Source organism: Pseudorca crassidens, chromosome 2 (assembly GCF_039906515.1).
Source record: "Pseudorca crassidens isolate mPseCra1 chromosome 2, mPseCra1.hap1, whole genome shotgun sequence".
NCBI classification, from domain to species: Eukaryota; Metazoa; Chordata; class Mammalia; order Artiodactyla; family Delphinidae; genus Pseudorca; species Pseudorca crassidens.
In genome coordinates, this window is record NC_090297.1 from 186,379,684 (window position 1) to 186,404,212 (window position 24,529).

Below are 24,529 nucleotides of genomic sequence, written 5' to 3' on the forward strand. Positions count from 1 at the left end.
CCCGAGTACCAGGGGATGAAACTGAGACATAGTGGAACACGTCTCCCGATCACTCGGTTGATCACACTCTTGGTTCCACATGCATGTTTTAGCTGAAGGATGAATCCCTGAAACCTGGAGAGTTGAGACCCGTGGAATGGGTACCATGCAATATGACTTCAAAGGGTCTTCATTTGCTCACCGAACCTTTCCAATCCTTTCACTGCTGTGTTTATGCCCCTGTACACACGCTTGATGCTCTTTCGGAGACATAGCAATCCATAGGTTTTCAGATACTTACTAGTCAGGTACATTCTTAGGCGTTTAATATGGGATGTTGAGTCCATTTCGTTGAGCAAGGAGTAGCTCTTGTCTATTACATATTTGGCTTAAGGAACTTTATCTGTGCTCATTTCAATCTCTGGTTTTATGCAGCACCCCAACTCACCTTTCCCCTTAAGCAAGCATAAGTTGGTTTTCTAAATTTGAGACCCTGTTCTGTTTTGTAATTCAGTTCCTGTGTAGCCAAGTTTACATTCCGTGTATTAGTGATATCTTATGATGTTTCTTTTTCTGTGTGACTTATTTCAGTTAGAATCATCATACCTGAATCCACTCATTATGCTGCTACGGGCCTGATGACATAGATTTCATTGCTGAGTGATATTGCATTGTACGTAAGTACCACAACTTCTTTATCCATTTTTCACTCTTTGCGATATTGAGCTTGTACCATAAACGAGGTTCTTGTGAACAGAGCCATCCCAAGCATTGAGGTGGCTGTGTCTTTTTGATTTTAATTTCCCTAAGCTATAGGACCATAAGTGGAAGTGCCCTAGGCTCTGTTGCTTTGTGTTTTAGATGTTTCAGGAAACACCATACACTTCTCCCGAGTGGCTGTTGGTAATTTACATCCCGCCCATCAGCATAACAAGGCGCCCAGTTCTCCATGGCCTGTCCAGCCTTTCTGGATTTTATACTTTTTTCAGATTGCCCTTTTGACCGTGGGGAAGTGAGACTTCATTGTAGTGCAGATTTCCTTTGCAAGCTTGCTTGGTTGGCCAAAAAGAGCGTATGCGTTTTTTCCTGAATATATTCAGGAAAAAACGCATACGCCCTTTTTGCCCAAGTGCATCATTGTGGACGTTCTGCCTCTTTTCCTATGCTTTCAATGCAATTCCAGTTTACCTCATGAAATCGGTTTCCTGCAATTCTGCCCCGCTTTCAAGTCCTCTTGGCAACCTTACTTCAGTATATTTTTGGACGATAGCTGTCATTTATAACTCTGCAGGTTTGTGAATTACTGTGCCCCAGAGCTCCTTTCTTCAACTTGCTTTCTTGTGAGCTGGCCGCAACACCGCAGGATTGCTTCAGGTCCTAATCTGGTTCCAGCAAGGCACGCTGAGCCTTTGGTTAATTCCTTTTCCTGGTGGGAAATGAGAGTTAAATTTGCCTGTCCAAACACCTCTAGCTAGTCTCTCATTGGTTCTCCCTATTCCTGTTCATCTTCCGCAGAAATTGCAAAGTGGGCCAAACAGGAGGTTAAAGGCACTGACTCTCCAAGTCGGGAGAGAGTTAGTAAAGTGTCTGGAATGTGGCACCCGAGTACCAGGGGACGAACCTGAGACATAGTGGAACACGTCTCCCGATCACACGGTTGATCACACTCTTGGTTCCACATGAATGTTTTAGCTGAAGGATGAATCCCTGAAACCTGGAGAGGCGAGACCCGTGGAATGGGTACCATGCAATATGACTTCAAAGGGTCTTCATTTGCTCACCGAACCTTTCCAATCCTTTCACTGCTGTGTTTATGCCCCTGTACACACGCTTGATTCTCTTTCGGAGACATAGGAATCCATAGGTTTTCAGATACTTACTAGTCAGGTACATTCTTAGGCGTTTAATATGGGGTGTTGAGTCCATTTCGTTCAGCAAGGAGTAGCTCTTGTCTATTACATATTTGGCTTAAGGAACTTTATCTGTGCTCATTTCAATCTCTGGTTTTATGCAGCACCCCAACTCACCTTTCCCCTTAAGCAAGCATAAGTTGGTTTTCTAAATTTGAGACCCTGTTCTGTTTTGGAATTCAGTTCCTGTGTAGCCAAGTTTACATTCCGTGTATTAGTGATATCTTATGATGTTTCTTTTTCTGTGTGACTTATTTCAGTTAGAATCATCATACCTGAATCCACTCATTATGCTGCTACGGGCCTGATGACATAGATTTCATTGCTGAGTGATATTGCATTGTACGTAAGTACCACAACTTCTTTATCCATTTATCGCTCTTTGCGATATTGAACTTGTACCGTAAACGAGGTTCTTGTAAACAGAGCCGTCCCAAACTTTGGGGTGGCTGTGTCTTTTTCATTTTAATTTCCCTAAGCTATAGGACCATATGTGGATGTGCTCTAGGCTCTGTTGCTTTGTGTTTTAGATGTTTCGGGAAACACCATACACTTCTCCCCAGTGGCTGTTGGCAATTTACATCCCGCCCATCAGCATAACAAGGCTCCCAGTTCTCCATGGCCTGTCCTGCCTTTCTGGATTTTACACTTTTTTCAGATGGCCCTTTGACCGGGGGGAAGTGAGACTTCATTGTAGTGCAGATTTCCTTTGCAAGCTTGCTTGGTTGGCCAAAAAGGGCGTATGCGTTTTTTCCTGAATATATTCAGGAAAAAACGCATACGCCCTTTTTGGCCCAATGCATCATTGTTGACGTTCTGCCTCTTTTCCTATGCTTTCAATGCAATTCCAATCTACCTCCTGAAATCGGTTTCCTGCAATTCTACTCCTCTTTCAAGTCCTCTTGGCAGCCTTACTTCAGTATATTTTTGGACGATAGCTGTCATTTATAACTCTGCAGGTTTGTGAATTACAGTGCCCTTGAGCTCCTTTCTTCAACTCTCTTTCTTGTGAGCTGGCCGCAACACCGCACGATTGCTTCAGGCCTTAAACTGGTTCCGGCACAGCACGCTGAGCCTTTGGTTAATTCCTCTTCCTGGTGGGAAATGAGAGTTAAATTTGCCCGTCCAGATACCTCCTGCTAGTCTCTCATTGGTTCTCCCTATTCCTGTTCATCTTCCGCAGAAATTGCAAACTGGGCCAAACAGGAGGTTAAAGGCACTGACTGTCCAAGTCAGGAGAGTGTTAGTAAAGCGTCTGAAATGTTGCACCCGAGTACCAGGGGACGAAAACTGAGACATGTTTGAACACGTCTCCCGATCACACGGTGGATCATACTCTGGGTTCCACATGCATGTTTTAGCTGAAGGAAGAATCCCTGAAACCTGGAGAGTTGAGACCCGTGGAATGGGTACCATGCAATATGACTTCAAAGGGTCTTCATTTGTTCACCAAAACTTTCCAATCCTTTCACTGCTGCGTTTATGCCCCTGTACACACGCTTGATTCTCTTTCGGAGACATAGCAATCCATAGGTTTTCAGATACTTACTAGTCAGGTATATTCTTAGGCGTTTAATATGGGGTGTTGAGTCCATTTCGTTGAGCAATGAGTAGCTCTTGTCTATTACATATTTGGCTTAAGGAACTTTATCTGTGCTCATTTCAATCTCTGGTTTTATGCAGCACCCGAACTCACCTTTCCCCTTAAGCAAGCATAAGTTGGTTTTCTAAATTTGAGACCCTGTTCTCTTTTGTAATTCAGTTCCTGTGTAGCCAAGTTTACATTCCGTGTATTAGTGATATCTTATGATGTTTCTTTTTCTGTGTGACTTATTTCAGTTAGAATCATCATACCTGAATCCACTCATTATGCTGCTACGGGCCTGATGACGTAGATTTCATTGCTGAGTGATATTGCATTGTACGTAAGTACCACAACTTCTTTATCCATTTTTCGCTCTTTGCGATATTGAACTTGTACCGTAAACGAGGTTCTTGTCAACAGAGCCGTCCCAAACTTTGGGGTGGCTGTGTCTTTTTGAATTTAATTTCCCTAAGCTATAGGACCATAAGTGGAAGTGCCCTCGGCTCTGTTGCTTTGTTCTTTAGATGTTTCAGGAAACACCATACACTTCTCCCGAGTGGCTGTTGGCAATGTACATTCCGCCCATCAGCATAACAAGGCTCCCAGTTCTCCATGGCCTGTCCTGCCTTTCTGGATTTTACACTTTTTTCAGATGGCCCTTTTGACCGGGGGGAAGTGAGACTTCATTGTAGTGCAGATTTCCTTTGCAAGCTTGCTTGGTTGGCCAAAAAGGGCGTATGCGTTTTTTCCTGAATATATTCAGGAAAAAACGCATACGCCCTTTTTGGCCAAGTGCATCATTGTGGACGTTCTGCCTCTTTTCCTATGCTTTCAAGGCAATTCCAGTCTACCTCCTGAAATCGGATTCCTACAATTCTGCCCCGCTTTCAAGTCCTCTTGGCAGCCTTACTTCAGTATATTTTTGGACGATAGCTGTCATTTATAAGTCTGCAGGTTTGTGAATTACAGTGCCCTTGAGCTCCTTTCTTCAACTCTCTTTCTTGTGACCTGGCCGCAACACCGCACGATTGCTTCAGGCCCTAATCTGGTTCCGGCACGGCACGCTGAGCCTTTGGTTAATTCCTCTTCCTGGTGGGAAATGAGAGTTAAATTTGCCCGTCCAGACACCTCCAGCTAGTCTCTCATTGGTTCTCCCTATTCCTGTTCATCTTCCGCAGAAATTGCAAACTGGACCAAACAGGAGGTTAAAGGTCCTGACTCTCCAAGTCGGGAGAGTGTTAGTAAAGCGTCTGGAATGTTGCACCCGAGTACCATGGGACGAGAACTGAGACATATTTGAACACGTCTCCCGATCACATGGTTGATCATACTCTAGGTTCCACATGCATGTTTTCGCTGAAGGAAGAATCGCTGAAACCTGGAGAGTTGAGACCCCTGGAATGGGTATCATGCAATATGACTTCAAAGGGTCTTCATTTGCTCACCGAACCTCTCCAATCCTATCACTGCTGCGTTTATGCCCCTGTACACATTCTTGATTCTCTTTTGGAGACATAGCAATCCATAGGTTTTAAGATACTTATTAGTCAGATACCTTCTTAGGCATTTAATATGGGGTTTTGAGTCCATTTCGTTGAGCAAGGAGTAGCTCTTGTCTATTACATATTTGGCTTAATGAACTTTATCTGTGCTCATTTCAATCTCTGGTTTTATGCAGCACCCCAACTCACCTTTCCCCTTAAGCAAGCATAAGTTGGTTTTCTAAATTTGAGACCCTGTTCTGTTTTGCAGTTCAGTTCCTGTGTAGCCAAGTTTACATTCCATGTATTAGTAATATCTTATGATGTTTCTTTTTCTGTGTGACTTATTTCAGTTAGAATCATCATACCTGAATCCACTCATTATGCTGCTACGGGCCTGATGACATAGATTTCATTGCTGAATGATATTGCATTGTACGTAAGTACCACAACTTCTTTATCCATTTTTCACTGTCTGTGATATTGAACTTGTACCGTAAACGAGGTTCTTGTCAACAGAGCCGTCCCAAACTTTGGGGTGGCTGTGTCTTTTTGAATTTAATTTCCCTAAGTTATAGGACCATAAGTGGAAGTGTCCTAGGCTCTGTTGCTTTGTGTTTTAGATGTTTCAGGAAACACCATACATTTCTCCCGATTGGCTGTTGGCAATTTACATCCCGCCCATCAGCATAACAAGGCTCCCAGTTCTCCATGGCCTGTCCTGACTTTCTGGATTTTACACTTTTTTCAGAAGGCCCTTTTGACTGGGGGGAAGTGAGACTTCATTGTAGTGCAGATTTCCTTTGCAAGCTTGCTTGGTTGGCCAAAAAGGGGCGTATGCGTTTTTCCTGAATACATTCAGGAAAAAACGCATACGCCCTTTTTGGCCAAGTGCATCATTGTGGACGTTCTGCCTCTTTTCCTATGCTTTCAATGCAATTCCAGTTTACCTCCTGAAATCGGTTTCCTGCAATTCTGCCCCGCTTTCAAGTCCTCTTGGCAGCCTTACTTCAGTATATTTTTGGACGATAGCTGTCATTTATAAGTCTGCAGGTTTGTGAATTACAGTGCCCCTGAGCTCCTTTCTTCAACTCGCTTTCTTGTGAGCTGGCCGCAACACCGCAGGATTGCTTCAGGCCCTAATCTGGTTCCGGCACGGCACGCTGAGCCTTTGGTTAATTCCTCTTCCTGGTGGGAAATGAGAATTAAATTTGCCCGTCCAGACACCTCCAGCTAGTCTCTCATTGCTTCTCCCTATTCTTATTCATCTTCCCAGAAATTGCAAACTGAGCCAAACAGGAGGTTAAAGGCACTGACTCTCCAAGTCGGGAGAGTGTTAGTAAAGCGTCTGAAATGTTGCACCCGAGTACCAGGGGACGAAAACTGAGACATATTTGAACACGTCTCCCGATCACACGGTGGATCATACTCTGGGTTCCACATGCATGTTTTAGCTGAAGGAAGAATCCCTGAAACCTGGAGAGTTGAGACCCGTTGAATGGGTACCATGCAATATTACTTCAAAGGGTCTTCATTTGCTCACCGAACCTCTCCAATCCTTTCACTGCTGCATTTATGCCCCTGTACACACGCTTGATTCTCTTTCGGAGACATAGCAATCCATAGGTTTTCAGATACTTACTACTCAGGTACATTTTTAGGCATTTAATATGGGGTGTTGAGTCCATTTCGTTGAGCAATGAGTAGCTCTTGTCTATTACATATGTGGCTTAAGGAAATTTATCTGTGCTCATTTCAATCTCTGGTTTTATGCAGCACCGCAACTCACATTTCCCCTTAAGCAAGCATAAGTTGGTTTTCTAAATTTGAGACCCTGTTGTTTTTAGTAATTCAGTTCCTGTGTAGCCAAGTTTACATTCCGTGTATTAGTGATATGTTATGATGTTTCTTTTTCTGTGTGACTTATTTCAGTTAGAATCATCATACCTGAATCCACTCATTATGCTGCTATGGGCCTGATGACATAGATTTCATTGCTGAGTGATATTGCATTGTACGTAAGTACCACAACTTCTTTATCCATTTTTCGCTCTTTGCGATATTGAACTTGTACCATAAACGAGGTTCTTGTAAACAGAGCCATCCCAAACTTTGGGGTGGCTGTGTCTTTTTGATTTTAATTTCCCTAAGCTATAGGACCATAAGTGGAAGTGCCCTAGGCTCTGTTGCTTTGTGTTTTAGATGTTTCAGGAAACACCATACACTTCTCCCGAGTGGCTGTTGGCAATTTACATCCCGCCCATCAGCATAACAAGGCTCCCAGTTCTCCATGGCCTGTCCTGCCTTTCTGGATTTTACACTTTTTTCAGATGGCCCTTTTGACCGGGGGGAAGTGAGACTTCATTGTAGTGCAGATTTCCTTTGCAAGCTTGCTTGGTTGGCCAAAAAGGGCGTATGCGTTTTTTTCCTGAATATATTCAGGAAAAAACGCATACGCCCTTTTTGGCCAAGTGCATCATTGTGGACGTTCTGCCTCTTTTCCTATGCTTTCAATGCAATTCCAGTCTACATCCTGAAATTGGTTTCCTGCAATTCTGCCCCGCTTTCAAGTCCTCTTGGCAGCCTTACTTCAGTATATTTTTGGACGATAGCTGTCATTTATAAGTCTGCAGGTTTGTGAATTACAGTGTCCTTGAGCTCCTTTCTTCAACTCGCTTTCTTGTGAGCTGGCCGCAACACCTCAGGATGTCTTCAGGCCCTAATCTGGTTCCGGCACGGCACGCTGAGCCTTTGGTTAATTCCTCTTCCTGGTGGGAAATGAGAGTTAAATTTGCCCGTCGAGACACCTCCAGCTAGTCTCTCATTGGTTCTCCCTATTCCTGTTCATCTTCCACAGAAATTGCAAACTGGGCCAAACAGGAGGTTAAAGGCACTGACTCTCCAAGTCGGGAGAGTGTTAGTAAAGCGTCTGGAATGTTGCACCCGAGTACCAGGGGAGGAAAACTGAGACATATTTGAACACGTCTCCCGATCACACAGTGGATCATACTCTGGGTTCCACATGCATGTTTTAGCTGAAGGAAGAATCCCTGAAACCTGGAGAGTTGAGACCCGTGGAATGGGTACCATGCAATATGACTTCAAAGGGTCTTCATTTGCTCACCGAACCTCTCCAATACTATCACTGCTGCGTTTATGCCCCTGTACACACGCTTGATTCTCTTTTGGAGACATAGCAATCCAGAGGTTTTAACATACTTAATAGTCAGGTACATTCTTAGGCATTTAATATGGGGTGTTGGGTCCATTTCGTTGAGCAAGGAGTAGCTCTTGTCTATTACATATTTGGCTTAAGGAACTTTATCTGTGCTCATTTCAATCTCTGGTTTTATGCAGTACCCCAACTCACCTTTCCCCTTAAGCAAGCATAAGTTGGTTTTCTAAATTTGAGACCCTGTTCTGTTTTGTAATTCAGTCCCTGTGTAGCCAAGTTTACATTCCATGTATTACTGATATCTTACGATGTTTCTTTTTCTGTGTGACTTATTTCTGTTAGAATCATCATACTTGAATCCACTCATTATGCTGCTACGGGCCTGATGACATAGATTTCATTGCTGAGTGATATTGCATTGTACGTAAGTACCACAACTTCTTTATCCATTTTTTGTTCTTTGCGATATTGAACTTGTACTGTAAACGAGGTTCTTGTAAACAGAGCCGTCCCAAACTTTGGGGTGGCTGTGTCTTTTTGATTTTAATTTCCCTAAGCTATAGGACCATATGTGGAAGTGCCCTAGGCTCTGTTGCTTTGTGTTTTAGATGTTTCAGGAAACACCATACACTTCACCTGTGTGGCTGTTGACAATTTACATCCCGCCCATCAGCATAACAAGGCTCCCAGTTCTCCATGGCCTGTCCTGTCTTTCTGGATTTTACACTTTTTTCAGATGGCCCTTTTGACTGGGGGGAAGTGAGACTTCATTGTAGTGCAGATTTCCTTTGCAAGCTTGCTTGGTTGGCCAAAAAGGGCGTATGCGTTTTTTCCTGAATACATTCAGGAAAAAACGCATACGCCGTTTTTGGCCAAGTGCATCATTGTGGACGTTCTGCCTCTTTTCCTATGCTTTCAAAGCAATTCCAGTTTACCTCCTGAAATCGGTTTCCTGCAATTCTGCCCCGCTTTCAATTCCTCTTGGCATCCTTACTTCAGTATATTTTTGGACGATAGCTGTCATTTATAAGTCTGCAGGTTTGTGAATTACAGTGCCCCTGAGCTCCTTTCTTCAACTCGCTTTCTTGTGAGCTGGCCGCAACACCGCAGGATTGCTTCAGGCCCTAATCTGGTTCCGGCACGGCACGCTGAGCCTTTGGTTAATTCCTCTTCCTGGTGGGAAATGAGAGTTAAATTTGCCCGTCCAGACACCTCCAGCTAGTCTCTCATTGGTTCTCCCTATTCCTGTTCATCTTCCGCAGAAATTGCAAACTGGGCCAAACAGGAGGTTAAAGGCGCTGACTCTCCAAGTCGGGAGAGTGTTAGTAAAGAGTCTGGAATGTTGCACCCGAGTACCAGGGGATGAAAACTGAGACATATTTGAACACGGCTCCCGATCACACGGTGGATCATACTCTGGGTTCCACATGCATGTTTTAGCTGAAGGAAGAATCCCTGAAACCTGGAGAGTTGAGACCCGTGGAATGGGAACCATGCAATATGACTTCAAAGGGTCTTCATTTGCTCACCGAACCTCTCCAATACTATCACTGCTGCGTTTATGCCCCTGTACACACGCTTGATTCTCTTTTGGAGACATAGCAATCCAGAGGTTTTACGATACTTAATAGTCAGGTACATTCTTAGGCATTTAATATGGGGTGTTGGGTCCATTTCGTTGAGCAAGGAGTAACTCTTGTCTATTACATATTTGGCTTAAGGAACTTTATCTGTTCTCATTTCAATCTCTGGTTTTATGCAGTACCCCAACTCACCTTTCCCCTTAAGCAAGCATAAGTTGGTTTTCTAAATTTGAGACCCTGTTCTGTTTTGTAATTCAGTTCCTGTGTAGCCAAGTTTACATTCCATGTATTACTGATATCTTACGATGTTTCTTTTTCTGTGTGACTTATTTCTGTTAGAATCATCATACCTGAATCCACTCATTATGCTGCTACGGGCCTGATGACATAGATTTCATTGCTGAGTGATATTGCATTGTATGTAAGTACCACAACTTCTTTATCCATTTTTCGTTCTTTGCGATATTGAACTTGTACTGTAAACGAGGTTCTTGTAAACAGAGCCGTCCCAAACTTTGGGGTGGCTGTGTCTTTTTGATTTTAATTTCCCTAAGCTATAGGACCATATGTGGAAGTGCCCTAGGCTCTGTTGCTTTGTGTTTTAGATGTTTCAGGAAACACCATACACTTCACCTGTGTGGCTGTTGACAATTTACATCCCGCCCATCAGCATAACAAGGCTCCCAGTTCTCCATGGCCTGTCCTGTCTTTCTGGATTTTACACTTTTTTCAGATGGCCCTTTTGACTGGGGGGAAGTGAGACTTCATTGTAGTGCAGATTTCCTTTGCAAGCTTGCTTGGTTGGCCAAAAAGGGCGTATGCGTTTTTTCCTGAATACATTCAGGAAAAAACGCATACGCCGTTTTTGGCCAAGTGCATCATTGTGGACGTTCTGCCTCTTTTCCTATGCTTTCAAAGCAATTCCAGTTTACCTCCTGAAATCGGTTTCCTGCAATTCTGCCCCGCTTTCAATTCCTCTTGGAATCCTTACTTCAGTATATTTTTGGACGATAGCTGTCATTTATAAGTCTGCAGGTTTGTGAATTACAGTGCCCCTGAGCTCCTTTCTTCAACTCGCTTTCTTGTGAGCTGGCCGCAACACCGCAGGATTGCTTCAGGCCCTAATCTGGTTCCGGCACGGCACGCTGAGCCTTTGGTTAATTCCTCTTCCTGGTGGGAAATGAGAGTTAAATTTGCCCGTCCAGACACCTCCAGCTAGTCTCTCATTGGTTCTCCCTATTCCTGTTCATCTTCCGCAGAAATTGCAAACTGGGCCAAACAGGAGGTTAAAGGCACTGACTCTCCAAGTCGGGAGAGTGTTAGTAAAGAGTCTGGAATGTTGCACCCGAGTACCAGGGGATGAAAACTGAGACATATTTGAACACGGCTCCCGATCACACGGTGGATCATACTCTGGGTTCCACATGCATGTTTTAGCTGAAGGAAGAATCCCTGAAACCTGGAGAGTTGAGACCCGTGGAATGGGAACCATGCAATATGACTTCAAAGGGTCTTCATTTGCTCACCGAACCTCTCCAATACTATCACTGCTGCGTTTATGCCCCTGTACACACGCTTGATTCTCTTTTGGAGACATAGCAATCCAGAGGTTTTAACATACTTAATAGTCAGGTACATTCTTAGGCATTTAATATGGGGTGTTGGGTCCATTTCGTTGAGCAAGGAGTAGCTCTTGTCTATTACATATTTGGCTTAAGGAACTTTATCTGTGCTCATTTCAATCTCTGGTTTTATGCAGTACCCCAACTCACCTTTCCCCTTAAGCAAGCATAAGTTGGTTTTCTAAATTTGAGACCCTGTTCTGTTTTGTAATTCAGTTCCTGTGTAGCCAAGTTTACATTCCATGTATTACTGATATCTTACGATGTTTCTTTTTCTGTGTGACTTATTTCTGTTAGAATCATCATACCTGAATCCACTCATTATGCTGCTACGGGCCTGATGACATAGATTTCATTGCTGAGTGATATTGCATTGTACGTAAGTACCACAACTTCTTTATCCATTTTTCGTTCTTTGCGATATTGAACTTGTACTGTAAATGAGGTTCTTGTAAACAGAGCCGTCCCAAACTGTGGGGTGGCTGTGTCTTTTTGATTTTAATTTCCCTAAGCTATAGGACCATATGTGGAAGTGCCCTAGGCTCTGTTGCTTTGTGTTTTAGATGTTTCAGGAAACACCATACACTTCACCTGTGTGGCTGTTGACAATTTACATCCCGCCCATCAGCATAACAAGGCTCCCAGTTCTCCATGGCCTGTCCTGTCTTTCTGGATTTTACACTTTTTTCACATGGCCCTTTTGACTGGGGGGAAGTGAGACTTCATTGTAGTGCAGATTTCCTTTGCAAGCTTGCTTGGTTGGCCAAAAAGGGCGTATGCGTTTTTTCCTGAATACATTCAGGAAAAAACGCATACGCCGTTTTTGGCCAAGTGCATCATTGTGGACGTTCTGCCTCTTTTCCTATGCTTTCAAAGCAATTCCAGTTTACCTCCTGAAATCGGTTTCCTGCAATTCTGCCCCGCTTTCAAGTCCTCTTGGCAGCCTTACTTCAGTATATTTTTGGACGATAGCTGTCATTTATAAGTCTGCAGGTTTGTGAATTACAGTGCCCCTGAGCTCCTTTCTTCAACTCGCTTTCTTGTGAGCTGGCCGCAACACCGCAGGATTGCTTCAGGCCCTAATCTGGTTCCGGCACGGCACGCTGAGCCTTTGGTTAATTCCTCTTCCTGGTGGGAAATGAGAGTTAAATTTGCCCGTCCAGACACCTCCAGCTAGTCTCTCATTGGTTCTCCCTATTCCTGTTCATCTTCCGCAGAAATTGCAAACTGGGCCAAACAGGAGGTTAAAGGCACTGACTCTCCAAGTCGGGAGAGTGTTAGTAAAGAGTCTGGAATGTTGCACCCGAGTACCAGGGGATGAAAACTGAGACATATTTGAACACGGCTCCCGATCACACGGTGGATCATACTCTGGGTTCCACATGCATGTTTTAGCTGAAGGAAGAATCCCTGAAACCTGGAGAGTTGAGACCCGTGGAATGGGAACCATGCAATATGACTTCAAAGGGTCTTCATTTGCTCACCGAACCTCTCCAATCCCTTCACTGCTGCGTTTATGCCCCTGTACACACGCTTGATTCTCTATCGGAGACATAGCAATCCATAGGTTTTCAGATACTTACTAGTCAGGTACATCCTTAGGCGTTTAATATGGGGTGTTGAGTCCATTTCGTTGAGCAAGGAGTAGCTCTTGTCTATTCCATATTTGGCTTAAGGAACTTTATCTGTGCTCATTTCAAACTCTGGTTTTATGCAGCACCCCAACTCACCTTTCCCCTTAAGCAAGCATAAGTTGGTTTTCTAAATTTGAGACCCTGTTCTGTTTTGTAATTCAGTTCCTGTGTAGCCAAGTTTACATTCCATGTATTACTGATATCTTACGATGTTTCTTTTTCTGTGTGACTTATTTCTGTTAGAATCATCATACCTGAATCCAGTCATTATGCTGCTACGGGCCTGATGACATAGATTTCATTGCTGAGTGATATTGCATTGTACGTAAGTACCACAACTTCTTTATCCATTTTTCGTTCTTTGCGATATTGAACTTGTACTGTAAACGAGGTTCTTGTAAACAGAGCCGTCCCAAACTTTGGGGTGGCTGTGTCTTTTTGATTTTAATTTCCCTAAGCTATAGGACCATATGTGGAAGTGCCCTAGGCTCTGTTGCTTTGTGTTTTAGATGTTTCAGGAAACACCATACACTTCACCTGTGTGGCTGTTGACAATTTACATCCCGCCCATCAGCATAACAAGGCTCCCAGTTCTCCATGGCCTGTCCTGCCTTTCTGGATTTTACACTTTTTTCAGATGGCCCTTTTGACTGGGGGGAAGTGAGACTTCATTGTAGTGCAGATTTCCTTTGCAAGCTTGCTTGGTTGGCCAAAAAGGGCGTATGCGTTTTTTCCTGAATACATTCAGGAAAAAACGCATACGCCCTTTTTGGCCAAGTGCATCATTGTGGACGTTCTGCCTCTTTTCCTATGCTTTCAAAGCAATTCCAGTTTACCTCCTGAAATCGGTTTCCTGCAATTCTGCCCCGCTTTCAATTCCTCTTGGCATCCTTACTTCAGTATATTTTTGGACGATAGCTGTCATTTATAAGTCTGCAGGTTTGTGAATTACAGTGCCCCTGAGCTCCTTTCTTCAACTCGCTTTCTTGTGAGCTGGCCACAACACCGCAGGATTGCTTCAGGCCCTAATCTGGTTCCGGCATGGCACGCTGAGCCTTTGGTTAATTCCTCTTCCTGGTGGGAAATGAGAGTTAAATTTGCCCGTCCAGACACCTCCAGCTAGTCTCTCATTGGTCCACCCTATTCCTGTTCATCTTCCGCAGAAATTGCAAACTGGGCCAAACAGGAGGTTAAAGGCACTGACTCTCCAAGTCGGGAGAGTGTTAGTAAAGCATCTGGAATGTTACACCCGAGTACCAGGGGACGAAAACTGAGACATATTTGAACACGTCTCCCGATTACACAGTGGATCATACTCTGGATTCCACATGCATGTTTTAGCTGAAGGAAGAATCCCTTAAACCTGGAGAGTTGAGACCCGTGGAATGGGTACCATGCAATATGACTTCAAAGGGTCTTCATTTGCTCACCGAACCTCTCCAATCCTATCACTGCTGCGTTTATGCCCCTGTACACACGCTTGATTCTCTTTCGGAGCCATAACAATCCATAGGTTTTAAGATACTTACTAGTCAGGTACATTCTTAGGCGTTTAATATGGGGTGTTGAGTCCATTTCGTTGAGCAAGGAGTAGCTCTAGTCTATTACATATTTGGATTAAGCAACTTTATCTGTGCTCTTTTCGATCTGTGGTTTTATGCAGCACCCAAACTCACCTTTCCTCTTAAGCAAGCATAAGTTGGTTTTCTAAATTTGAGACCCTGTTCTGTTTTGTAATTCAGTTCCTGTGTAGCCAAATTTACGTTCCGTGTATTAGTGATATCTTATGATGTTTCTTTTTCTGTGTGACATATTTCAATAAGAATCATCATACCTGAATCCACTCATTATGCTGCTATGGGCCTGATGACATAGATTTCATTGCTGAGTGATGTTGAATTGTAGGTAAGTACCACAATTTCTTTATCCATTTTTCACTTTCTGCGATATTGAACTTTTACCGTAAACGAGGTTCTTGTAAACAGAGCCGTCCCAAAATTTGGGGTGGCTGTGTCTTTTTGATTTTAATTTCCCTAACCTATAGGACCATAAGTGGAAGTGTCCTAGGCTCTGTTGCTTTGTGTTTTAGATGTTTCGGGAAACACCATACACTTCTCCCGAGTGGCTGTTGGCAATTTACATCCCGCCAATCAGCATAACAAGGCTCCCAGTTCTCCATGGCCTGTCCTGCCTTTCTGGATTTTACACTTTTTTCAGATGGCCTTTTTGACCGGGGGGAAGTGAGACTTCATTGTAGTGCAGATTTCCTTTGCAAGCTTGCTTGGTTGGCCAAAAAGGGCGTATGCGTTTTTTCCTGAATATATTCAGGAAAAAACGCATACGCCCTTTTTGGCCAAGTGCATCATTGTGGACGTTCTGCCTCTTTTCCTATGCTTTCATTGCAATTCCAGTCTACCTCCTGAACTCGGTTTCCTGCAATTCTGCCCCGCTTTCAAGTCCTCTTGGCAGCCTTACTTCAGTATATTTTTGGACAATAGCTGTCATTTATAACTCTGCAGGTTTGTGAATTACAGTGCCCTTGAGCTCCTTTCTTCAACTCTCTTTCTTGTGAGCTGGCCGCAACACAGCAAGATTGCTTCAGGCCCTAATCTGGTTCCGGCACGGCACGCTGAGCCTTTGGTTAATTTCTCTTCCTGGTGGGAAATGAGAGTTAAATTTGCCCGTCCAGACACCTCCAGCTAGTCTCTCATTGGTTCTCCCTATTCCTGTTCATCTTCCGCAGAAATTGCAAACTGGGCCAAACAGGAGGTTAAAGGCACTGACTCTCCAAGTCGGGAGAGTGTTACTAAAGCGTCTGAAATGTTGCACCCGAGTACCAGGGGAGGAATACTGAGACATATTTGAACACGTCTCCCGATCACACGGTGGATCATACTCTGGGTTCCACGTGCATGTTTTAGCTGAAGGAAGAATCCCTGAAACCTGGAGAGTTGAGACCCGTGTAATGGGTACCATGCAATATGACTTCAAAGGGTCTTCATTTGCTCACCGAACCTCTCCAATCCTATCACTGCTGCATTTATGACCCTGTACACACGCTTGATTCTCTTTTGGAGACATAGCAATCCATAGGTTTTCTGATACTTACCAGTCAGGTACATTCTTAGGCGTTTAATATGGGGTGTTGAGTCCTTTTCGTTGAGCAAGGAGTAGCTCTTGTCTATTCCATATTTGGCTTAAGGAACTTTATCTGTGCTCATTTCAATCTCTGGTTTTATGCAGCACCCCAACTCACCTTTCCCCTTAAGCAAGCATAAGTTGGTTTTCTAAATTTGAGACCCTGTTCTGTTTTGTAATTCAGTTCCTGGGTAGCCAAGTTTACATTCCGTGTATTAGTGATATCTTATGATGTTTCTTTTTCTGTGTGACTTATTTCAGTTAGAATCATCATACCTGAATCCACTCATTATGCTGCTACGGGCCTGATGACATAGATTTCATTGCTGAGTGATATTGCATTGTACGTAAGTACCACAACTTCTTTATCCATTTTTCGTTCTTTGCGATATTGAACTTGTACCGTAAACGAGGTTCTTGTAAACAGAGCCGTCCCAAACTTTGGGGTGGCTGTGTCTTTTTGATTTTAATTTCCCTAATCTATAGGACCATAAGTGGATGTGCCCTAGGCTCTGTTGCTTTGTGTTTTAGATGTTTCGGGAAACACCATACACTTCTCCCCAGTGGCTGTTGGCAATTTACAACCCGCCCATCAGCATAACAAGGCTCCCAGTTCTCCATGGCCTGTCCTGCCTTTCTGGATTTTACACTTTTTTCAGATGGCCCTTTTGACCGGGGGGAAGTGAGACTTCATTGTAGTGCAGATTTCCTTTGCAAGCTTGCTTGGTTGGCCAAAAAGGGCGTATGCGTTTTTTCCTGAATATATTCAGGAAAAAACGCATACGCCCTTTTTGGCCAAGTGCATCATTGTGGACGTTCTGCCTCTTTTCCTATGCTTTCATTGCAATTCCAGTCTACCTCCTGAACTCGGTTTCCTGCAATTCTGCCCCGCTTTCAAGTCCTCTTGGCAGCCTTATTTCAGTATATTTTTGGACAATAGCTGTCATTTATAACTCTGCAGGTTTGTGAATTACAGTGCCTTTGAGCTCCTTTCTTCAACTCTCTTTCTTGTGAGCTGGCCGCAACACAGCAAGATTGCTTCAGGCCCTAATCTGGTTCCGGCACGGCACGCTGAGCCTTTGGTTAATTTCTCTTCCTGGTGGGAAATGAGAGTTAAATTTGCCCGTCCAGACACCTCCAGCTAGTCTCTCATTGGTTCTCCCTATTCCTGTTCATCTTCCGCAGAAATTGCAAACTGGGCCAAACAGGAGGTTAAAGGCACTGACTCTCCAAGTCGGGAGAGTGTTAGTAAAGCGTCTGAAATGTTGCACCCGAGTACCAGGGGACGAAAACTGAGACATATTTGAACACGTCTCCCGATCACACGGTGGATCATACTGTGGGTTCCACATGCATGTTTTAGCTGAAGGAAGAATCCCTTAAACCTGGAGAGTTGAGACCCGTGTAATGGGTACCATGCAATATGACTTCAAAGGGTCTTCATTTGCCCACCGAACCTCTCCAATCCTATCACTGCTGCATTTATGACCCTGTACACACGCTTGATTCTCTTTTGGAGACATAGCAATCCATAGGTTTTCAGATACTTACTAGTCAGGTACATTCTTAGGCGTTTAATATGGGGTGTTGAGTCCTTTTCGTTGAGCAAGGAGTAGCTCTTGTCTATTCCATATTTGGCTTAAGGAACTTTATCTGTGCTCATTTCAATCTCTGGTTTTATGCAGCACCCCAACTCACCTTTCCCCTTAAGCAAGCATAAGTTGGTTTTCTAAATTTGAGACCCTGTGCTGTTTTGTAATTCAGTTCCTGTGTAGCCAAGTTTACATTCCGTGTATTAGTGATATCTTATGATGTTTCTTTTTCTGTGTGACTTATTTCAGTTAGAATCATCATACCTGAATCCACTCATTATGCTGCTACGGGCCTGATGACATAGATTTCATTGCTGAGTGATATTGCTTTGTACGTAAGTACCACAACTTCTTTATCCATTTTTCGCTCTTTGCGATATTGAACTTGTACCGTAAACGAGGTTCTTGTAAACAGAGCCGTCCCAAACTTTGGGGTGGCTGTGTCTTTTTGATTTTAATTTCCCAAAGCTATAGGACCATAAGTGGATGTGACCTAGGCTCTGTTGCTGTTTGTTTTTGATGTTTCGGGAAACACCATACACTTCTCCCCAGTGGCTGTTGGCAATTTACATCCCGCCCATCAGCATAACAAGGCTCCCAGTTCTCCATGGCCTGTCCTGCCTTTCTGGATTTTACACTTTTTTCAGATGGCCCTTTTGACCGGGGGGAAGTGAGACTTCATTGTAGTGCAGATTTCCTTTGCAAGCTTGCTTGGTTGGCCAAAACGGGCGTATGCGTTTTTTCCTGAATATATTCAGGAAAAAACGCATACGCCCTTTTTGGCCAAGTGCATCATTGTGGACGTTCTGCCTCTTTTCCTATGCTTTCAATGCAATTCCAGTCTACCTCCTGAAATCGGTTTACTGCAATTCTGCCCCGCTTTCAAGTCCTCTTGGCATCCTTACTTCAGTATATTTTTCGACGATAGCTGTCATTTATAAGTCTGCAGGTTTGTGAATTACAGTGCCCCTGAGCTCCTTTCTTCAACTCGCTTTCTTGTGAGCTGGTCGCAACACCGCAGGATTGCTTCAGGCCCTAATCTGGTTCCGGCACGGCACGCTGAGCCTTTGGTTAATTCCTCTTCCTGGTGGGAAATGAGAGTTAAATTTGCCCGTCCAGACACCTCCAGCTAGTCTCTCATTGGTTCTCCCTATTCCTGTTCATCTTCCACAGAAATTGCAAACTGGGCCAAACAGGAGGTTAAATGCACTGACTCTCCAAGTCGGGAGAGTGTTAGTAAAGCGTCTGAAATGTTGCACCCGAGTACCAGGGGACGAAAACTGAGACATATTTGAACACGTCTCCCGATCACACGGTGGATCATACTCTGGGTTCCACATGCATGTTTTAGCTGAAGGAAGAATCCCTGAAACCTGGAGAGTTGAGACCCGTGGAATGGGTACCATGCAATATGACTTCAAAGGGTCTTCATTTGCTCACCGAACCTCTCCAATCCTATCACTGCTGCATTTATGACCCTGTACACACGCTTGATTCTCTTTTGGAGACATAGCAATCCATAGGTTTTAAGATACTTACTAGTCAGGTACATTCTTAGGCGTTTAATATGGGGTGTTGAGTCCATTTCGTTGAGCAAGGAGTAGCTCTTGTCTATTCCATATTTGGCTTAAGGAACTTTATCTGTGCTCATTTCGATCTCTGGTTTTATGCAGCACCCCAACTCACCTTTCCCCTTAAGCAAGCATAAGTTGGTTTTCTGAATTTGAGACCCTGTTCTGTTTTGTAATTCAGTTCCTGTGTAGCCAAGTTTACATTCCGTGTATTACTAATATCTTATGATGGTTCTTTTTCTGTGTGACTTATTTCAGTTTGAATCATCATACCTGAATCCACTCATTGTGCTGCTAAGGGCCTGATGACATAGATTTCATTGCTGAGTGATATTGCTTTGTAAGTAAATACCACAACTTCTTTATCCATTTTTCACTTTCTGCGATGTTGAACTTGTACTATAAACGAGGTTCTTGTAAACAGAGGCATCCCAAACTTTGGGGTGGCTGTGTCTTTTTGATTTTAATTTCCCTAAGCTATAGGACCATAAGTGGAAGTGCCCTAGGCTCTGTTGCTTTGTTTTTTAGATGTTTCAGGAAACACCATACACTTCTCCCCAGTGTCTGTTGGCAATTTACATCCCGCCCATCAACATAACAAGACTCCCAGTTCTCCATGGCCTGTCCTGCCTTTCTGGATTTTACACTTTTTTCAGATGGCCCTTTTGACCGGGGGGAAGTGAGACTTCATTGTAGTGCAGATTTCCTTTGCAAGCTCGCTTGGTTGGCCAAAAAGGGCGTATGCGTTTTTTCCTGAATATATTCAGGAAAAAACGCATACGCCCTTTTTGGCCAAGTGCATCATTGTGGACTTTCTGTCTCTTTTGCTATGCTTTCAATGCAATTCCAGTCTACCTCCTGAAATCGGTTTCCTGCAATTCTGCCCTGCTTTCAAGTCCTCTTGGCAGCCTTACTTCAGTATATTTTTGGACGATAGCTGTCATTTATAACTCTGCAGGTTTGTGAATTACAGTGCCCCTGAGCTCCTTTCTTCAACTCGCTTTCTTTTGAGCTGGCCGCAACACCGCAGGATGGCTTCAGGCCCTAATCTGGTTCCGGCACGGCACGCTGAGCCTTTGGTTAATTCCTCTTCCTGGTGGGAAATGAGAGTTAAATTTGTCCGTCCAGACACCTCCAGCTAGTCTCTCATTGGTTCTCCCTATTCCTGTTCATCTTCCGCAGAAATTGCAAACTGGGCCAAACAGGAGGTTAAAGGCGCTGACTCTCCAAGTCGGGAGAGTTATAGTAAAGCGTCTGGAATGTTGCACCCGAGTACCAGGGCACGAAAACTGAGACATATTTGAACACGTCTCCCGATCACATGGTTGATCATACTCTAGGTTCCACATGCATGTTTTAGCTGAAGGAAGAATCCCTTAAACCTGGGTACTTGAAACCCATGGAATGGGTACCATGCAATATGACTTCAAAGGGTCTTCATTTGCCCACCGAACCTCTCCAATCCTATCACTGCTGCATTTATGACCCTGTACACACGCTTGATTCTCTTTTGGAGACATAGCAATCCATAGGTTTTCAGATACTTACTAGTCAGGTACATTCTTAGGCGTTTAATATGGGGTGTTGAGTCCTTTTCGTTGAGCAAGGAGTAGCTCTTGTCTATTCCATATTTGGCTTAAGGAACTTTATCTGTGCTCATTTCAATCTCTGGTTTTATGCAGCACCCCAACTCACCTTTCCCCTTAAGCAAGCATAAGTTGGTTTTCTAAATTTGAGACCCTGTTCTGTTTTGTAATTCAGTTCCTGGGTAGCCAAGTTTACATTCCGTGTATTAGTGATATCTTATGATGTTTCTTTTTCTGTGTGACTTATTTCAGTTAGAATCATCATACCTGAATCCACTCATTATGCTGCTACGGGCCTGATGACATAGATTTCATTGCTGAGTGATATTGCATTGTACGTAAGTACCACAACTTCTTTATCCATTTTTCGTTCTTTGCGATATTGAACTTGTACCGTAAACGAGGTTCTTGTAAACAGAGCCGTCCCAAACTTTGGGGTGGCTGTGTCTTTTTGATTTTAATTTCCCTAATCTATAGGACCATAAGTGGATGTGCCCTAGGCTCTGTTGCTTTGTGTTTTAGATGTTTCGGGAAACACCATACACTTCTCCCCAGTGGCTGTTGGCAATTTACATCCCGCCCATCAGCATAACAAGGCTCCCAGTTCTCCATGGCCTGTCCTGCCTTTCTGGATTTTACACTTTTTTCAGATGGCCCTTTTGACCGGGGGGAAGTGAGACTTCATTGTAGTGCAGATTTCCTTTGCAAGCTTGCTTGGTTGGCCAAAAAGGGCGTATGCGTTTTTTCCTGAATATATTCAGGAAAAAACGCATACGCCCTTTTTGGCCAAGTGCATCATTGTGGACGTTCTGCCTCTTTTCCTATGCTTTCATTGCAATTCCAGTCTACCTCCTGAACTCGGTTTCCTGCAATTCTGCCCCGCTTTCAAGTCCTCTTGGCAGCCTTATTTCAGTATATTTTTGGACAATAGCTGTCATTTATAACTCTGCAGGTTTGTGAATTACAGTGCCTTTGAGCTCCTTTCTTCAACTCTCTTTCTTGTGAGCTGGCCGCAACACAGCAAGATTGCTTCAGGCCCTAATCTGGTTCCGGCACGGCACGCTGAGCCTTTGGTTAATTTCTCTTCCTGGTGGGAAATGAGAGTTAAATTTGCCCGTCCAGACACCTCCAGCTAGTCTCTCATTGGTTCTCCCTATTCCTGTTCATCTTCCGCAGAAATTGCAAACTGGGCCAAACAGGAGGTTAAAGGCACTGACTCTCCAAGTCGGGAGAGTGTTAGTAAAGCGTCTGAAATGTTGCACCCGAGTACCAGGGGACGAAAACTGAGACATATTTGAACACGTCTCCCGATCACACGGTGGATCATACTGTGGGTTCCACATGCATGTTTTAGCTGAAGGAAGAATCCCTTAAACCTGGAGAGTTGAGACCCGTGTAAAGGGTACCATGCAATATGACTTCAAAGGGTCTTCATTTGCCCACCGAACCTCTCCAATCCTATCACTGCTGCATTTATGACCCTGTACACACGCTTGATTCTCTTTTGGAGACATAGCAATCCATAGGTTTTCAGATACTTACTAGTCAGGTACATTCTTAGGCGTTTAATATGGGGTGTTGAGTCCTTTTCGTTGAGCAAGGAGTAGCTCTTGTCTATTCCATATTTGGCTTAAGGAACTTTATCTGTGCTCATTTCAATCTCTGGTTTTATGCAGCACCCCAACTCACCTTTCCCCTTAAGCAAGCATAAGTTGGTTTTCTAAATTTGAGACCCTGTGCTGTTTTGTAATTCAGTTCCTGTGTAGCCAAGTTTACATTCCGTGTATTAGTGATATCTTATGATGTTTCTTTTTCTGTGTGACTTATTTCAGTTAGAATCATCATACCTGAATCCACTCATTATGCTGCTACGGGCCTGATGACATAGATTTCATTGCTGAGTGATATTGCTTTGTACGTAAGTACCACAACTTCTTTATCCATTTTTCGCTCTTTGCGATATTGAACTTGTACCGTAAATGAGGTTCTTATAAACAGAGCCGTCCCAAACTTTGGGGTGGCTGTGTCTTTTTGATTTTAATTTCCCAAAGCTATAGGACCATAAGTGGTTGTGACCTAGGCTCTGTTGCTTTTTGTTTTTGATGTTTCGGGAAACACCATACACTTCTCCCCAGTGGCTGTTGGCAATTTACATCCCGCCCATCAGCATAACAAGGCTCCCAGTTCTCCATGGCCTGTCCTGCCTTTCTGGATTTTACACTTTTTTCAGATGGCCCTTTTGACCGGGGGGAAGTGAGACTTCATTGTAGTGCAGATTTCCTTTGCAAGCTTGCTTGGTTGGCCAAAACGGGCGTATGCGTTTTTTCCTGAATATATTCAGGAAAAAACGCATACGCCCTTTTTGGCCAAGTGCATCATTGTGGACGTTCTGCCTCTTTTCCTATGCTTTCAATGCAATTCCAGTCTACCTCCTGAAATCGGTTTACTGCAATTCTGCCCCGCTTTCAAGTCCTCTTGGCATCCTTACTTCAGTATATTTTTCGACGATAGCTGTCATTTATAAGTCTGCAGGTTTGTGAATTACAGTGCCCCTGAGCTCCTTTCTTCAACTCGCTTTCTTGTGAGCTGGTCGCAACACCGCAGGATTGCTTCAGGCCCTAATCTGGTTCCGGCACGGCACGCTGAGCCTTTGGTTAATTCCTCTTCCTGGTGGGAAATGAGAGTTAAATTTGCCCGTCCAGACACCTCCAGCTAGTCTCTCATTGGTTCTCCCTATTCCTGTTCATCTTCCACAGAAATTGCAAACTGGGCCAAACAGGAGGTTAAAGGGACTGACTCTCCAAGTCGGGAGAGTGTTAGTAAAGCGTCTGGAATGTTGCACCCGAGTACCAGGGGACGAAAACTGAGACATATTTAAACACGTCTCCCGATCACACGGTGGATCATACTCTGGGTTCCACATGCATGTTTTAGCTGAAGGAAGAATCCCTGAAACCTGGAGAGTTGAGACCCGTGGAATGGGTACCATGCAATATGACTTCAAAGGGTCTTCATTTGCTCACCGAACCTCTCCAATCCTATCACTGCTGCATTTATGACCCTGTACACACGCTTGATTCTCTTTTGGAGACATAGCAATCCATAGGTTTTAAGATACTTACTAGTCAGGTACATTCTTAGGCGTTTAATATGGGGTGTTGAGTCCATTTCGTTGAGCAAGGAGTAGCTCTTGTCTATTCCATATTTGGCTTAAGGAACTTTATCTGTGCTCATTTCGATCTCTGGTTTTATGCAGCACCCCAACTCACCTTTCCCCTTAAGCAAGCATAAGTTGGTTTTCTGAATTTGAGACCCTGTTCTGTTCTGTAATTCAGTTCCTGTGTAGCCAAGTTTACATTCCGTGTATTACTAATATCTTATGATGGTTCTTTTTCTGTGTGACTTATTTCAGTTTGAATCATCATACCTGAATCCACTCATTGTGCTGCTAAGGGCCTGATGACATAGATTTCATTGCTGAGTGATATTGCTTTGTAAGTAAATACCACAACTTCTTTATCCATTTTTCACTTTCTGCGATGTTGAACTTGTACTATAAACGAGGTTCTTGTAAACAGAGGCATCCCAAACTTTGGGGTGGCTGTGTCTTTTTGATTTTAATTTCCCTAAGCTATAGGACCATAAGTGGAAGTGCCCTAGGCTCTGTTGCTTT

General features: G+C 43.8%; 1 long non-coding RNA gene across 1 annotated transcript in view; it reads left to right on the forward strand.

Annotated features, from left to right (window-relative positions):
- Window positions 1-24,529, forward strand: part of LOC137212312 (uncharacterized) — a 120,475-nt gene that overhangs the window by 50,325 nt on the left and 45,621 nt on the right. Inside the window, exon 3 of the long non-coding RNA XR_010937444.1 lies at window positions 6,888-6,969. This is a non-coding gene — a long non-coding RNA (uncharacterized lncRNA). The remainder of the gene's footprint in view (window positions 1-6,887; window positions 6,970-24,529) is intronic.